Source organism: Coregonus clupeaformis, chromosome 35, assembly GCF_020615455.1.
Source record: "Coregonus clupeaformis isolate EN_2021a chromosome 35, ASM2061545v1, whole genome shotgun sequence".
NCBI lineage: Eukaryota > Metazoa > Chordata > Actinopteri > Salmoniformes > Salmonidae > Coregonus > Coregonus clupeaformis.
This window is the reverse complement of record NC_059226.1, coordinates 23812273-23829700: the sequence shown is the minus strand read 5'-3', so window position 1 is coordinate 23829700 and position 17428 is coordinate 23812273. Positions and strand designations below refer to the sequence as shown.

At 40.9% G+C, this 17428-nt stretch overlaps 1 protein-coding gene across 2 annotated transcripts in view; it reads right to left on the bottom strand.

Annotated features, from left to right (window-relative positions):
* The window catches only part of LOC121550889 (histone deacetylase 5-like), an 86963-nt gene that overhangs the window by 60825 nt on the left and 8710 nt on the right, over positions 1 to 17428 (bottom strand). The window contains exon 2 of one of the 2 annotated variants that reach the window (XM_041863299.2): positions 8273 to 8536. The exons of the other annotated variant lie outside the window; for it this stretch is intronic. The gene's annotated coding sequence lies outside the window, so the exon portion shown is untranslated. The remainder of the gene's footprint in view (positions 1 to 8272; positions 8537 to 17428) is intronic. 2 annotated transcript variants of the gene reach the window in all.

Here is a 17428-nt window from a genome sequence, read left to right as displayed (position 1 = left end):
TTAGATCAGTGAGGGAAATAAAAGTGCTGAAAACATGTTGGTTCACTATTTAAAAATAAGATGGAGAACAAGCTATAGGATGAAAATACAGGAGTTTTGGCGCAGGTACAGCTGACTAGCGCTAGCTAACTCTACCTACAGTAGCAAAAAATAAATAAACGATACTTGAGTCAAATATCAATACAAAGTCGTCCAAAAATAATATTGTTATATGTAACTATAGATTTTTTCCCCCATTACTAATACTTTACACATCACACACGCTTGCGGCTAGTCACTTGACCCCTACCTATATGTACAGTACATAGCTACCTCACTTACCTCGTACCCCTGCACATCAACTCGGTACTGGTACTCCCTGTATATAGCCATGTTATTTTCTACTCCCTATATATAGCCATGTTATTTGTACTTGTTATTTTTATTCGTTATTCACCGTCACTATTTCCATTTTATTGAATTCTTTCTTTAACTCTGCATTGTTGGAAAAGGGCCCGTAAGTAAGCAGTTCACTGTTAGTCTACACCGGTTGTCTACGAAGCATGTGACCAATTAAATTGTATTTTATAACCAACTAATAAAACAAACGTATCAATGTAATGGCTTTGTTATAATTAGTAAATGGGAATAGGAGGGAACTTTCAATTATAACTTTTAGGGTTTTTAGGCATGTTATCATGAATTGGAATATGCAGCGTTTTCAAGTGATGCACCCGCACACATGGGCACACGAGCACACATACAGTGTCCACTTTGTCCACATTGTTACGTTACACCCTTATTTTAAAATTGATTAAATAAATAAAAATTCTTCATCAATCTACACACAATACCCCAAAATGACGAGCGAAAACAGGTTTATACATTTTTGCAAATGTATTACAAATGAAAACCCTTATTTACGTAAGTATTCAGACCTTTTGCTATGAGACTCGAAATTGAGCTCAGGCGCATCTTATTTCCATTGATCATGCTTAAGATGTTTCTACAACTTCGAGTCCACCTGTGGCAAATTCAATTGATTGGACATGATTTGGAAAGGCACACACCTGTCTATATAAAAGGTCCCACAGTTGACAGTGCATGTCAGAGCAAAAACCAAGCCAAGAGGTCGAAGGAATTGTCTGCAGAGCTCCGAGACAGGATTGTGTCGAGGCACATATCTGGGGAAGGGTACCAAAAGAATCTGCAGCATTGAAGGTCCCCAAGAACACAGTGGCCTCCATCATTCTTAAATGGAACAAGTTTGGAACCACCAAGACACTTCCTAGATCTCGCCGCCCGGCCAAACTGAGCAACCGGGGGAGAAGGGCCTTTGTCAGGGAGGTGACCAAGAACCCGATGGTCACTGACAGAGCTCCAGAGTTCCTCTGTGGAGATGGGAGAACCTTCCAGAAGGACAACTATCTCTGCAGCACTCCACCCATCTGGCCTTTATGGTAGAGTGGCCAGACGGAACCACTCCTCAGTAAAAAGGCACATGACAGCCTGCTTGGAGTTTGCCAAAAGGCACCTAAAGGACTCTCAGACCATGAGAAACCAGATTCTCTTGTCTGATGAAACCAAGATTGAACTCTTTGGCCTGAATGCCAAGCTTCACGTCTGGAGGAAACCTGGCACCATCCCTACGGTGAAGCACGGTGGTGGCAGCATCATGCTGTGGGGGATGTTTTTCAGCGGCAGGGACTGGGAGACTAGTCAGGATCGAGGGAAAGATTAACGGAGCAAAGTACAGAGAGATCCTTGATGAAAACCTGCTCCAGAGCACTCAGGACCTCAGACTGGGGTGAAGGTTCACCTTCCAACAGGACAATGACCCTAAGCACACAGCCAAGACAACGAAGAAGTCGTCCATGGCCCATGGGGAAGACCCATGGGGCGGCACACAATTGGCCCAGCGTCGTCCAGGGTAGGGGAGGGAATGGCCGGCAGGGATGTAGCTCAGTTGGTAGAGCATGGAGTTTGCAAAGCCAGGGTTGTGGGTTCGTTTCCCACGGGGGGCCAGTATAAAAAATGATGTATGCACTCATTAACTGTAAGTCGCTCTGGATAAGAGAGTCTGCTAAATGACTAAAATTTAAATGTCCAGGTCCTGAGGCAGCAAAGCATCCCCAAACCATCACCACCATGATTGACCTTTGGTATGATGTTCTTACTGTGGAATGCAGAGTTTGGTTTTCGCCAGGCATTACTGGAACCATGTCGTCCAAAATGTTATACTTTTGAATCATCTGTCCATAGAACGTTATTCCAAGAGTCTTGATGATCATCCAGTTGGTTTTTGGCAAACCTGAGTCAACTTTTTGGACGAGATGGGTCCCATTATGACTGGCGAAAACCAAACACTGCATTCCACAGTAAGAACATCATACCAAAGGTCAAGCATGGTGGTGGTGGTGTGATGGTTTGGGGATGTTTTGCTGCCTCAGGACCTGGACGACTTGCCTTAATAGAAGGAACCATGAATTCTGCTCTGTATCAGAGAATTCTACAGGAGAATGTCAGACCATCCGTCTGTGAGCTGAAGCTGAAGCGCAGCTGGGTCATGCAGCAAGACAATTATCCAAAACACACAATCAAGTCTACATGAAAATTGCTAAAAAGCAACAAATTGGAAGTTTTGGAATGGCCTAGTCAAAGTCCAGACCTAATCCCAATTGAGATGTTGTGGCAGGACTTGAAACGAGCAGTTCATGCTTGAAAACCCACGTCACTGAGTTAAAGCAGTTCTGCATGGAAGAGTGGGCCAAAATTCCTCCACAGCGACGTGAGAGACAGATCAACAACTACAGGAAGCATTTGGTTGGAGTCATTGCAGCTAAAGGTGGCACAACCAGTTATTGAGTGTAAGGGGGCAATTACTTTTTCACACAGGGGAATTGGGTGTTGCATAACTTTGTTTATGAAATAAATATGTAATTGTTATGTTATTTGTTCACTTATGTTCCCTTTATCTAATATTAGGTTTTGGTTGAAGATCTGATAACATTCAGTATCACAAATATGCAAAAAGTTAAGAAAATTAGAAAGGGGGCAAATACTTTTTCATAGCACTGTATTTTTAGATCTATAATTTAATGACTCACATCATAACAGCAGAAAGAGGTTCACGTTTACCACAATTGTGCAAAAATACATTGATGTGAGTGCTCACACACAGAATCTACAGACACACACAGCAGTGAGGATTCACAGAGATTCAATTTCCTCAAATAGAACGCAGTGATGACTCATTCACTGCTCAGCCCCAACTGCAATGTTCTGCTGTGGCAGATAACACACTCCTTTATTTATTTATTAACTTAATTCAAAAATAAATGTTCAGGTAATAATAGCTGTATCCTGAAAACATAAAAAAAAGGTTTTATTTACCACAGTTGGAGTTCTAAGAGGCTAAACAATCAACGGTCAATATTTCACATTTGCATTATTGACATTTACATTTTTTACATTCCTATTTACTTCCTTGAATAAGATTCCAATTAAATATCTGAGTCATGTTGTAAACATTGTACGCTAAATATAGCCATATACATTTGGAGGAGTTCCAATTAAGAATATAGTGATGATGTGGAATATTAATTGATGCAGAAAACAAGTAATTTAGAAAATCAGGTCATTGAAAAATAAAACATTATGTTATTTTAGGCCTGGTCAAGTCCACAATTCATTTAGGGAATATGCAACGTTTAACCCCTTAAACTTGTGGAAATTGGCCAATATGGATAGGGACAAATAGAAAATATTCTAACAAAAGAAATATAAAAAGTATATGCATGACCATGGTAGAAAATGTAAAGAGAACACTTAGGAAATTATGGGAAATTATCAGACTAAAGGTGAGGACACAACAGTTCACCTGACAAAAGACTGAATCCAAACATTACACTGTTGATTTCATGTACATTTTACATTTACTGTATTTCTACAGCATTTGTCAATAACAAAATCTGAAAATACTCTGGATACATATTAAGAATATTAATTGGAGTAGGTGCAAGAAGGGTTTGAGTGAGAGGTCTAACTAGTGTCCACACACCTCTCCAAATGGACTTTACGACTCAAGGAAAGCACCTTCAACTATAAAAGGTGATTTTTTGAGCTCTCCTGGCTTTGCCATTGAGGACTGAGGCAAGCACACTTGTAGTTTTTTGTTTGGAACACAGCCCTGCGTCCCCACCTTCACACAATTACGGTTGTTTTTTACGCAATCCTAACACTTTCCAATATAAATCCCAATATGGGTCAGGAGGGCATCATTTGAAAGGTTATTCTATTGCCAACATGCCTATCGAAGTTACAAAATACGATCTTACAGTGTTAGGCTTTCAAAAGGCACTTCAGACAAACAGATTGCAATTTTGGTGCGCATAGAATGGTCTTATGAGTGCATTCAAGTGCGTGTTCCGCAGCAAATTTTCCTCACAATACGACAAACATAAGCTCATTCTGTTCAGGTCAACCCAGGGTATAACACCTTGACCAAACCGGCTCCACGCGTACGTCCGCATGTTGATTTTGTCTATCCCCATCAGACACGTTCATAACACGCAGGTTAAAATACCAAAACCAACTGTGAACCAACTATATTAATTTCGGGACAGATAAAAACACACATGAAACATTCATGGACATTTAGTTTGCTGTTACTAGCTAACGTGTCCTGGGAGATAAACATTGGGTTGTTATTTTACCTGAAATGCATATGGTCCTTTTCTTTTGCTGGATATTTGTATAATTTTGACCCATTTGGAAATCATACAAAATCATGTGTTCTCTACTCCGACAAGTTATTCTGCTCGCAACACGGCCGGTTTAGTCAGCATGTAACGCATAACATCCTTTTAACTTTGGATCAAACATAGCGATCATAAACGTTAATACCGTAAATGACAAATATGGAAATGTGAAGTGCACATTTGGACTCACAGGTGTGTGGTTTGCTTGTATGACATCAAAGCAGTATTATTATAATCCTCAATGTCTCATCTTTCAGAACACATCGACTCCTCTCGATTTACAGCATTTCCCTCACCCAGACAACAACAAATGTGCAAAATTAGCGGGTGGGATGAGGGAAACTTCTTGTCACGCGCGGTGCTCAAGTTTATAATAGCTGTCAGTCAAAACCGATTCAGCGCTGTGAAGCGTAGAATCTGAGTTCTGACGTCATGTATAGCATGTTACTCTACAACCACTGCGTTCCAATCAGCTTATCAATGACAAAGACTGCCATTTTCAACCCGTATACAGGATGACAGGGGCTGTGAGTGGAAAGGGCTACTGATCATAACAACATAACAAATGGTAATGTAAGAATGCCTTGATAGGCTAGCCTATAAAAATAGGGAAAAAGAGAACGTGAGAAAGAAGGACAACGAATGAAAGAAAATAGAGAATGAATGTCTGTAAGCGGCTGGTTTAGCTTGTGTGTTGATGCAAATCAATATGTTTATGCAGTCAAGATAGGAACTTGCCACTCATATTGGAACAGAGTCAAAACCTTTCTGGAAACAAGCACGTTCAAAGGAATATAAAGAGGCCCTTAGTTTAAACTGACAGATTGTCAATATGGTTGTGATTGTGTCTTTGCCCAGCGATGGAGGGGCAGTGACAAACGGTCAATGATGAGGACTCATCTATTGGAGATAGAAGGTTGGTCATATAATACGTACAAACCACTAGAGCTGGACTATATGGAAAACAATCCATATTGCGATAAATTGCCTGAATAATGATAAATAGAATGATACGTTTATAACATTAGCTGATGTCTACCAGTTCTTTTTGTATTATCCTTTAAACTACTACTACTTGTTTGATGGTTGTAGCCATCAATTGTCCCATTAACAATCACACATACAGTGCCTTCAGAAAGTATTAACATCCCTTGACTTTTTCCACATTGTTGTTTTACAGCCTCAATTTAAAATTGATTAAATTAGAGTTCCCAGTTGTCTTGAACGCACTGAAGTCGTAGCAGAGGGAGGGAACGAGGAGCAGAGGGTCCGCCTCTCGTGGTCCCTGCTCTCTCCTTCCTTTCCTCCAGTGAGACTGACCAGAGAGAGGGGACACAGTCTTCCATCTGATGGTGAAACTCGAGTCGCACTGCATCTGCCTCAAGCACAAATTCATGTTGTTCCTATGACCAGAGAAAGTGAAATATTCCTCAATATTAAAATAAACACGACAAGCTGCTAATAATAATAAAAACGCAGGGCTATCGATACACTTGGCTACTCATTCATTGCAGCTGCAGCGTGAGTGGGGAGAAGGAGTTTTATGTTTTGTAATAGTGTTGAATAAAAACAATATGGCAGTGCTGAATAAAAAAATTCTACATAAACTCACTCATAAAAACAGCAGCTCTTTGCTGTATTATATGACAGTCTCTCTCTGGTCATGGTTTTAAAAGTTATGAAATCTCACATAGGCTAGTATCAAACTTGTAGGCACGGTGATTTGAGCTATCAGATTGGCCAGCGCAGTAGGCGCACTCGATTTAGCAACAGATCTCCAGGTCCGCCGGGTAGACAGAGTTTGTCTCTTCAGACAAATTAAATGGTTCAAAATGCGAATACTTTGCCTACCCGGTGCTCAGGGCTTCTGAATCAAGTGCACCTACTGCCAACAGTGCAACACCAATCATTTTTAAAAAAGGAGGAGTGCAAGCCTTTATCATTGGTATTTTTACAGAAATGTTTGGTGATCAACTAGGAATCGCGATCGGTTGGTGACCACTTTTATGGGGTATTGTGTGTAGATGGGTGACCATTAAAAAAAATATTTAATCAATTTTGAATTCAGGCTGTAACAACAAAATGTGGAATAAGTCAAGGGGTATGAATACTTTCTGAAGGCACTGTATTAGAAAACGTATTTAATTTCAAACTTTCTCTAGTATAGGCTACTTATCGTAATTAACGGTGGGTAATGCAACACAGAGAACAGAGTAAATTCCCTGCAGTGCTCCTCGTCTGAAGTAGCCTAATTGCCTGTGCAGGGCCAGTCACACAAAAGGAAAAGTTACTGTCCTGACCATAAGGCCCTTTTCATTGGGTGTTCTGGCTTATTTGGGTATCGTTTTTCATGTGGTGGTGTATAAAATAGAACATCACAGTTTGACACCTGTTCAGTTTGGAGTTAATGGCCACTTTGAAAAAGTGTTTTGAATGTCAATGCACTACTATCTGCAGATAAAATTAGTCCAGTCATTGTACTGTATGTTCAACTCTCATAAAAGGCTGACACTGAGGATGGTTAGATTTTCTGCAAACAGTCTACAATGTGTCTGCATTGTTGTTGCTGTGGTCACAGTCTAAGACCGGTCTAAGCTTATCTTCATGACCAGCTAGCTTTGCAGTATTGCTGCACCTCCCGATCGGAAGACTTTCCTGCACTACTGCCTCAAATGCTATTAAAAGACAAAAGACACACAACAACACGCACACTATACATCTACTTACACGACTCATACTCATTGTACAAATAAATAAAAACAGCAGTCATGTTCGCTCTAGAGTACAGTCCAATGAGCAGACAACCCTCCAGGCCCTTCACAGAGCAGTCAGGGTTGCCACAGCACCCAGTGACATTCAAAGACGTCATTAGGGGGATGGGAGGTTAATAAAGGTCTGGTCGGTCGTCACCGGTTCTAAATATAGACAGAAAGAGATTGGAGAAGAGAGCAGCCAGTAAGAGAATCCACAGGTTGTTGTTGGGATTCATTCTGATATAAGATAGCCCATGTGTAGAGGAACTTAAACCAACTCGAATCATGAGATGTCTCAAACAAATAAAACAATAATTTTTTTTTAAAAGAGAGAACCATATACACATCCTACTACTGGAGATAATTCAGAATTATCACTCCAGTTTGACGACTTCTTTAAGATAAAAGTAATAATGTGTGAACAACTTCAATGGTGAACCATATGGCCACAATAAAGCACCAGACTTTAAGATGCTGGCTTCCTGTCATCAAACATACTTGTAAATTACTCAAGGAAATCACAACACATGAGTCATCCCTGAGGGAAGTTCATGGACAGGATCATAGGGGTAAGAGGTCACTGGGGGGTCTTTAAACAAGTGGTCTCGTAAAGCTCTTTCCAAGAAGGTTTTGATGGAGCACACCCTGCAAACATTTGGCCAGGCTACCTCATAAAAGAATATTGCCTACAAAATGGGTTGCTTTGGTATTTAATGAAAAAAAAGCTTGAGTAAAGTGTTATTTTTCAAACACTTCTGGAGCAAAGAAAACCAGACTTACCTGGGGTGTTGGCAGAAATTATGAACAGAGAAGCCAGAGATGATTGTGTTATAGTTGTCTTTGTTGTTCCAAAACTCAGTCAGGTCGAAGAAGGTCATAAGAAGTGGGATGATAAAGCTTAAGGTGAGTGTGTATTTGCTTGTGTTTGGGTGTATTTGGGAACAGACTGAAGGTTCTAAAGTGGGTCTTCGGCGTCGGCCATGACTTTGGTCCACAGAGGTATGGTGGATCAGTAGGGTCCTCCCCTTCTTCGAATCAATCCCACTGCAACAGTCACAAATGAACAGGAGTTAGCCAGCTGCAGATCAAGGATCCTGGTATCCATAACGCCTCACACTCCTGGCCACTGCAGATAGCATGGCCGGCATTCATTCAGTCATAAGTCATTCAGTTTGTTTTTCGACTCCAATTTTGCTTAGTCAGGCAATGACAGAGTAGGTGATCTGCCAGTCAAGATTAGTCGTTACGCACAGCCCAAATAAGCAGTTGGGCTACACTACTAGTCAAAAGTTTGGACACAACTACTCATTCAAGGGTTTTTCTTTATTTTTACTCTTTTACTTGTAGAATAATAGTGAAGACATCAAAACTATGAAATAACACATATGGAATCATGTATTAATTAAAGTGTTAAACAAATCAAAATATATTTTATATGTGAGATTCTTCAAATAGCCACCCTTTGCCTTGATGACAGCTTTGCACACTTGGCATTCTCTAAACCAGCTTCATGAGATAGTCACCTGGAATACATTTCAATTAACAGGTGTGTCTTCTTCTGCGTCGGACCGCAGAGTGAAGGAAAAGCAGCCAACAAGTGCTCAGCATGTGGGAACTCCTTCAAGACTGTTGGAAAAGCATTCCAGGTGAAGCTGGTTGAGAGAATGCCAAGAGTGTGCAAAGCTGTCATCAAGGCAAAGGGTGGCTATTTGAAGAATCTCAAATATAAAATATATTTTGATTTGTTTAAAAAAAACAAATGGTTACTACATGATTCCATATGTGTTATTTCATAGTTTATGTCTTCACTATTATTCTACAATGTAGAAAATACAAAAAATAAAGGTAAAACCCTGGAATGAGTAGGTGTGTCCAAACTTTTGACTGGTACTGTAACTCCATTCGCAACTCCCTCTCTCCCTCCCTGACTACCACCATGATATCAACAGGTGCAGTATGTGAGAAAAAAAAATCTGAAATCTGAGATATGACCAAAGATTTCACATTCTTCTGCTCCAGACTACCATTAAAATATTTTTTTTGTGCTGCTAAAGACAGTGTCTGAAATGTGGAAAATTGTTTTGCTTTGAGGAGGGAGGGGTGTTAGTCAGTTTGCCTCCACCGAGAAGCACTCGCAGAGCTGTTAATGGGATGAGTCATGCAGCCTGGGATCTGCAGAGATGAGAGACAAAGCAACACTACGATACCCACACTCCCCCTGGGATGGAGGAAGAGAGGCAGAGCGCTGCAATACCCATACTGGCCCCTAGTCTCACATTGGGTCATTGAGAAGCATGGTGGGTGGGCAAATCTACACTGTCAATATGAGCAGTCTTTCTAAACTGGGCCTCTGTTCTAAATCAATAGGCTACTTACAGTATTTTCATCACCGTGTGAATGTGTAAACACACATTCTAAATTGTCTATTTCTTTCTCCCTGCTCTGTAATGTTTCACTTTTTAACGTATGATGGTCTTTTTCTTAAGTGAAAAATAAATAAAACTAAAAACTAAAATTAAACTTAGTTGTTGCTTCCTAGATCTGTACCTTCTTGTATAGCTATTCTAGCCATGTCATACATTTTTACAAGGGGATTTCCCTATGGGAGGTCCATATTTTGATTCCATCCATCAAGGGTTCTGCCCAACATAAATATGAAAATCCATATTCTCTTTATTCCAATTAGCCTTTAAAGCTGGAATCCGTACTTGGTGAATCTGCCACGTCTGTTTGCGATATTACAAACAGAAGTTACTTCAAACAACTAACACTGTTTTTTTCCCCCTCAGACATCATTGCACATCATTGCATGCATGATAGAACAGCAGAGTAGGTACTGCATATTTTTTTGTCATGATGCTACATGCTCCTCTCCTCAGTTTCATCAACAAATCAAAAACAATAAATGCGCTGGGGCGAGCAGTGGCGCTGTTTCACCTTTAACACAAAGCAAGCAAAAATTCTAAATAATTTCAATAAACTCATGTCAAGGTAGCCTAATCACAAGCAATAAAATGGGCTCAAATTGCGATATACATTATGTTAAAGTTCTTTTTAGAAAGAGGTTATTCACGCACTTTGCAGACCTTATCCGGAGCAAATTACATCATACAAATTTACATATTTTGTATTCACACAGCTGGATGAACACTGGCGCAGTGCCAATTATGTCTTTCTCATTAATAGACAGCAATTACCTTTTTGAGGATTTGAACATGTAACCTCCTGGTTGACTCCTAAACGTGCGGTGTTGGCTCCATTACACCACACAGTTAGGGTCTAACAAAGTGCCTGCTTTATGCTTAATCCGCATTCATCTCGGTTTGCTCTGCAGCTGCTGTTGGGTCTACATCCTACAGGAGTCCTGGCAGTTCCACAGCCCCTGAGCAGACAGCCCACTGTGGCACCCTGCGTTTTGGACAGGGTCCCTCCCTGGACCTGTGGCCTCACCTACTGGGCAGAGGGAGCAACTGCAGGGGCAGGACGTGGCCAGATAGGGCCTCCATCATGGCTCAACACAAGTCTGGGTAGGTACTAGGTAGGCATTATCAACCCCATCAACTAGATTTCATCACCAGCGTTCTCATTTCAGCAAAGCACTGGATAGTCTTTGTGCATAATCCAACCATAGGGCTGCACTGCAGTTAGTTATATATTCTACACAGAAACCTCTAACCAAAGTGGCACTGAGGCTCAGAATGTGGCATATTACACACTAGTAAGGCTTGGGTGACTGTGTGATGACGTAAAGATTTTGCATTTCTGCTAATATTTGGGAGTCTATATAAGAATGTGCCTTTAAATGATAATTCCATACTGAAACTGTACATCTGTTTACTGTTTTTTAATCCACACAGATGGCAAACAGTAACCTAAACAGACAAACAAAAAGAAAGGGTGGTGAGTGTAGGGTGCTATGCGACAGCACGTGAGCCTGTGTGTTTCCAAAGGTGCACATGTTGGTGCATTACTATTATTTTGATTAATTTTAATGTATGTTTTAGCGCTATATTCAAAATGCCTGCATCGCAATAATCAATTTTTTTTGTTTTTATGAGAATTTATGTCCGCTTGTTCTCATGTTGTCTTTTTGGTCTCGTCTCCTTCTGCTGTGACTGTGCACCTTCCCATTCACACATACCGAACCCCTCCCCCTGCCACTCACAACAACAAAGATGAGAGATCACTTCTTCCTCTCTGTGACAAGCGGTTTTAACTCGGTTTGCATTTAAGGTTTGGTCCAAAAGAATAGGTCACATTCAAAAAAGGCAAAAAATAAATAAATAAAATAAAAAGCCGATAGTGGCTTGCGAAAGTATTCACCCCCCTTGACATTTTTCCTATTTTGTTGCCTTACAACCTGGAATTAAAATTGATTTTTTGGGGATTTGTATCATTTGATTTACACAACATGCTTACCACTTTGAAGATGCAAAATATTTTATATTGTGAAACAAACAAGAAATAAGACAAAAAAACAGAAAAAAACAGTGTGCATAACTATTCACCCCCCCCCCCCAAAGTCAATACTTTGTAGAGCCACCTTTTGCAGCAATTACATCTAGCCACTGGGATTTTTGCCCATTCTTCAAGGCAAAACTGCTCCAGCTCCTTCAAGTTGGATGGGTTCCGCTGGTGTACAGCAATCTTTAAGTCATACCACAGATTTTCAATTGGATTGAGGTCTGGGCTTTGACTAGGCCATTCCAAGACATTTAAATGGTTCCCCTTAAACCACTCAAGTGTTGCTTTAGCAGTATGCTTAGTGTCATTGTCCTGCTGGAAGATCAACCTCCGTCCCAGTCTCAAATCTCTGGAAGAGTGAAACAGGTTTCCCTCAAGAATTTCCCTGTATTTAGCGCCATCCATAATTCCTTAAATTCTGACCATTTTTCCAGTCCCTGCCGATGAAAAACATCCCCACAACATGATGCTGCCACCACCATGGTTCACTGTGGGGATGGTGTTCTCGGGGTGATGAGAGGTGTTGGGTTTGCGTCAGACATAGCGTTTTCCTTGATGGCCAAAAAGCTCAATTGTAGTCTCATCTGACCAGAGTACTTTCTTCCATATGTTTGGGGAGTCTCCCACATGGCTTTTGGCGAACACCAAACGTGTTTGCTTATTTTTTTCTTTAAGCAATGGCTTTTTCTGGCCACTATTCCATAAAGCCCAGCTCTGTGGAGTGTACGGCTTAAAGTGGTCATATGGACAGATACTCCAATCTCCACTGTGGAGCTTTGCAGCTCCTTCAGGGTTATCTTTGGTCTCTTTGTTGCCTCTCTGATAAATGCCCTCCTTGCCTGGTCCGTGAGTTTTGGTGGGCAGCCCTCTCTTGGCAGGTTTGTTGTGGTGCCATATTCTTTCAATTTTTTTAAATAATGGATTTAATGGTGCTCCGTGGGATGTTCAAAGTTTCTGATATTTTCTTATAACCCAACCCTGATCTGTACTTCTCCAAAACTTTGTCCCTGACCTGTTTGGAGAGCTCCTTGGTCTTCATGGTGTCGCTTGCTTGGTGGTGCCCCTTGCTTATTGGTGTTGCAGACTCTGGGGCCTTTCAGAACAGGTGCATATATACACTGAGATCATGTGACACTTAAATAAAGTCCACCTGTGTGCAATCTAACTAATTATGTGAATTCTGAAGGTAATTGGTTGCACCAGATCTTACTTAGGGGCTTCATAGCAAAAGGGGGTGAATACATATGCACGCACCACTTTTCCGTTATTTATTTTTTCGAATTTTTTTTAACAAGTTATTTCTTTCATTTCACTTCACCAATTTGGACTATTTTCTGTATGTTCATTACATGAAATCCAAATAAATATCCATTTAAATTACAGGTTGTAATGTAACAAAATAGGAAAAACGCCAAGGGGGATGAATACTTTTGCAAGGCACTGTAGTTACATATCGGGATATTATTTTTGCAGATATATCGTATCGTTTTGACAATATTGCAATATTATTGTTGTGCTAGCTGGCTGTACCAAAACTCCAGTAATTTTCATTCATAGCTTGTTCTCCATCTACTTTTTAAATAGGGAGACTATTTGTTTTCAGCACTTATTTCCATGACTGATCAAAACTTGTTTTCTCATGGCTCACTCCTGTCCCTCTACAGCAGGGGTATGGTGACTGGTGAGTAATATGTTTGGAACAATGAATCGCAATAAAATCACAGAACCGAATCGCAATACATATAGAATCGTGAGAATTGCAATACATTTCGTATCGGCACCAAGGTATCGTGATAATATTGTATCGTGAGGTCCCTGGCAATTCCCAGCCCTAATGGACACTGAAAGACATATGTAATAGAGGAGAAGTTAACCTTTCTAATGATATCCTTTTTATGTATCAACTCCTCAAATTGCGCACAGAGCAGACACTAATAAAACAGGAGTATAAATGAACATTGATTCTGGAAAATGTATGCTCAGTTTGTTGCGCGCGGCATTGCAGTACCACATACCGCTAGCAGCATTTTAGCTAAAGACTGTTATACTAGATGTCTAGTCTGTGTTTTATAACTGTGGAATAAGCAGAAAACACAATAATAAGGAATTGGCAACTCGTTCTCATTTCGGATAAATAAGGCAGGCAACTTGATTTCAAACAGTTGGAGAGAAACAGAATGGTGTGTTCATAACAATTCAATTGTTCTAGCTAGCTAGTTAGTTAGCAAATAGATCCTAGTTGGCTATACTTGAAATGATTAGCTGGCTACTCACTAGCACATGGGCTTATGCTTGACAGATTGTTTATGAGAGCTGTGTTCATTTTCTATAATGGCTGCTACAAGAAGTTAGTCATTATTAGTGAATGTGCATTATACATGGTTCTGGTTAAATTTGTGACTAAAACTGAATTTTCTTAGACAGACTTGAAAGCCAGATCAGTGATTATTTCAAAAAAGTAGGTTAAACTATTTTAATAAAATAAGGCTTATATTTAGTCTAGGTATAATTTCACAAGCCCTGAACTCATTAGATTATTGCTGACTGTTTGAAATACTGTGTATTTGACCTTTAAAATTGCACAACAAAGCTTATTTAGAGAGAATCTAAAATAAATGTATATATACTACGTGTCAAAAGATTGGACACCTTCTCATTCAAGGGTTTTACTTAATTTTTTACATTGTAGAATAATAGTGAAGACATCCAAACTACGAAATAACACATACGGAATCTTGTAGTAACCAAATAAAGTGTTAAATATATATTTTTATTTGAGATTCTTCAAATAGCCACCCTTTGCCTTGATGACAGCTTTGCACACTCTTGGCATTCTCTCAACCAGCGTCATGAGGTAGTCACCTGGAATGCATTTCAATTAACAGCTGTGCCTTCTTAATGCATTTGAGCAAATCAGTTGTGTTGTGACAAGGTAGGGGGGTATACAGAAGATAGCCCTATTTGGTAAATGATCAAGTCCAAATTATGGCAAGAACAGCTCAAATAAGCAAAACAACAGTCCATCATTACTTTAAGAAATGAAGGTCAGTCAATACGGAACATTTCAAGAACTTTGAACGTTTCTTCAAGTGCAGTCGCAAAAAACATCAAGCGCTATGATGAAACTGGCTCTCATGAGGACCACCACAGGAATGGAAGACCCAGAGTTACCTCTGCTGCGGAGGATAAGTTCATTAGAGTTACCAGCCCAAATAAATGCTTCACAGAGTTCAAGTAACAGACATCTCAACATCAACTGTTCAGCGGGGACTGTGTGAATCAGGCCTTCATGGTAGAATTGCTGCAAAGAAACCACTACTAAAGGACACCAATAAGAAGAAGAGACTCGCTTGGGCCAAGAAACACGAGCAATGGACATTAGACTGGTGGAAATTTGTCCTTTGGTCTGGAGTCCAAATTTGAGATTTTTGGTTCCAACAGCCATGGCTTTGTGAGACGCAGTGCGGGTGAACGGATGATCTCATCTCCGTATTTCCCACCGTAAAGCATGGAGGAGGAGGTGTGATGGTGTGGGGGTGCTTTGCTGGTGACACTGTCTGTGATTTACTTAGAATTCAAGGCACACTTGACCAGCATGGCTACCACAGCGATACGCCATCCCATCTGGTATGGGCTTAGTGGGACTATCATTTGTTTTTCCAACAGGACAATGACCCAACACACCTCCAGGCTGTGTAAGGGCTATTTGACCAAAAAGGAGAGTGATGGAGTGCTGCATCAGATGACCTGGCCTCTACAATCCCCCCGACCTCAACCCAATTGAGATGGTTTGGGATGAGTTGGACCGCAGAGTGAAGGAAAAGCAGCCAACAAGTGCTCAGCATATGTGGGAACTCCTTCAAGACTGTTGGAAAAGCATTCCAGGTGAAGCTGGTTGAGAGAATGCCAAGAGTGTGCAAAGCTGTCATCAAGGCAAAGGGTGGCTACTTTTTTGGTTACTACATGATTGCATACGTGTTATTTCATAGTTTTGATCTCTTCACTATTATTCTACAATGTAGAAAATAGTAAAAATAAACAAAAACCCTTGAATGAGTAGGTGTGTCCAAACTTTTGACTGGTACTATATATACAGTGGGGAGAACAAGTATTTGATACATTGCCGATTTTGCAGGTTTTCCTACTTACAAAGCATGTAGAGGTCTGTCCTTTTTATCATAGGTACACTTCAACTGTGAGAGACGGAATCCAAAAATCCAGAAAATCACATTGTATGAATTTTAAGTAATTAATTTGCATTTTATTGCATGACATAAGTATTTCATACATCAGAAAAGCAGAACTTAATATTTGGTACAGAAACCTTTGTTTGCAATTACAGAGATCATACGTTTCCTGTAGGTCTTGACCAGGTTTGCATACACTGCAGCAGGGATTTTGGCCCACTCCTCCATACAGACCTTCTCCAGATCCTTCAGGTTTCGGGGCTGTCGCTGGGCAATACGGACTTTCAGCTCCCTCCAAATATGTTCCATTGGGTTCAGGTCTGGATACTGGCTAGGCCAATCCAGAACCTTGAGATGCTTCTTACGGAGCCACTCCTTAGTTGCCCTGGCTGTGTGTTTCGGGTCGTTGTCATGCTGGAAGACCCAGCCACGACCCATCTTCAATGCTCTTACTGAGGGATACCTGGCCCCATCCATCCTCCCCTCAATACGGTGCAGTCGTCCTATCCACTTTGCAGAAAAGCAACCCCAAAGAATGATGTTTCCACCTCCATGCTTCACGGTTGGGATGGTGTTCTTGGGGTTGTACTCATCCTTCTTCTTCCTCCAAACACGGCGAGTGGAGTTTAGACCAAAAAGCTTTATTTTTGTCTCATCAGACCACATGACCTTCTCCCATTCCTCCTCTGGATCATCCAGATGGTCATTGGCAAACTTCAGACGGGCCTGGACATGCGCTGGCTTGAGCAGGGGGACCTTGCGTGCGCTGCAGGATTTTAATCCATGACGGCGTAGTGTGTTAGTAATGGTTTTCTTTGAAACTGTGGTCCCAGCTCTCTTCAGGTCATTGACCAGGTCCTGCCGTGTAGTTCTGGGCTGATCCCTCACCTTCCTCTGATCATTGATGCCCCACGAGGTGAGATCTTGCATAGAGCCCCAGACCGATGGTGATTGACCGTCATCTTGAACTTCTTCCATTTTCTAATAATTGCGCCAACAGTTGTTGCCTTCTCACCAAGATGCTTGCCTATTGTCCTGTAGCCCATCCCAGCCTTGTGCAGGTCTACAATTCTATCCCTGATGTCCTTACACAGCTCTCTGGTCTTGGCCATTGTGGAGAGGTTGGAGTCTGTTTGATTGAGTGTGTGGACAGGTGTCTTTTATACAGGTAACGAGTTCAAACAGGTGCAGTTAATGAGTGGAGAACAGGAGGGCTTCTTAAAGAAAAACTAACAGGTCTGTGAGAGCCGGAATTCTTACTGGTTGGTAGGTGATCAAATACTTA